The sequence below is a fragment of the Rhea americana genome, unplaced genomic scaffold (assembly GCF_003343005.1).
Source record: "Rhea americana isolate MKP2758 unplaced genomic scaffold, rheAme1 scaffold_531, whole genome shotgun sequence".
In the NCBI taxonomy this organism is placed as follows: Eukaryota; Metazoa; Chordata; class Aves; order Rheiformes; family Rheidae; genus Rhea; species Rhea americana.
In genome coordinates this window covers 91,783-92,427 of record NW_028186681.1, presented here as the reverse complement: position 1 = coordinate 92,427, position 645 = coordinate 91,783, and positions in this window count along the sequence as shown.

Sequence of the window (645 nt, the reverse complement as noted above, 5' to 3'; positions counted from 1 at the left end):
CCCCCGCGCGGGCACGGGCACGGCGAGGGCTCCGCGCCACCCCGCCGCCGCGCCGGCGGCCTGCGGGCACGCATCCGGCGTTTGCAGCCGACCGAGGGGCAGGGAGAGCCAGCGCGCAGGACAGCGCGAACCCCGCTTGCTGCCGCCTGCCCGCTCCGCCTAGCAGCTGCCAGGGCCTGCGCGTAACCTCCCCGCGGCGTCTCTGCAGCCTCCGGTAGTGCCTTATCCTGCAGAGGGACGGCAAAGCTCGAGCCGTATCGCAGCACGTTCTGCCGCGATGGCTGATGGCGGCGCGTGGGCTGGCGCCCCGCAAACCCGCCTCCCCTCTCCGCTCTCGCTCCGAGGACCCCGCGACCCGCGGTCCCCACGTCTGAAGGTGATGCCACCCCGAGTCACGTGGCCAAGCCCCCGTCTCGCTCTGCCTCCAGGGCCGCTGCAGTCTCGCCTGCACTGACGTCCCCCCACGGAGCATTGCTCTGCAGGGTGCCCCTTGCATCGCCCCTGCATCCCCCTGCACCCCCCCGGCATCGCCCCTGCATCCCCCGGCATCGCCCCAGCATCACCCCTGTATCCCCCCGGCATCGCCCCTGCATCGCCCCTTCATCACCCCTGCATGCCCCTGGCATCACCCCTGCATCCCCCCGG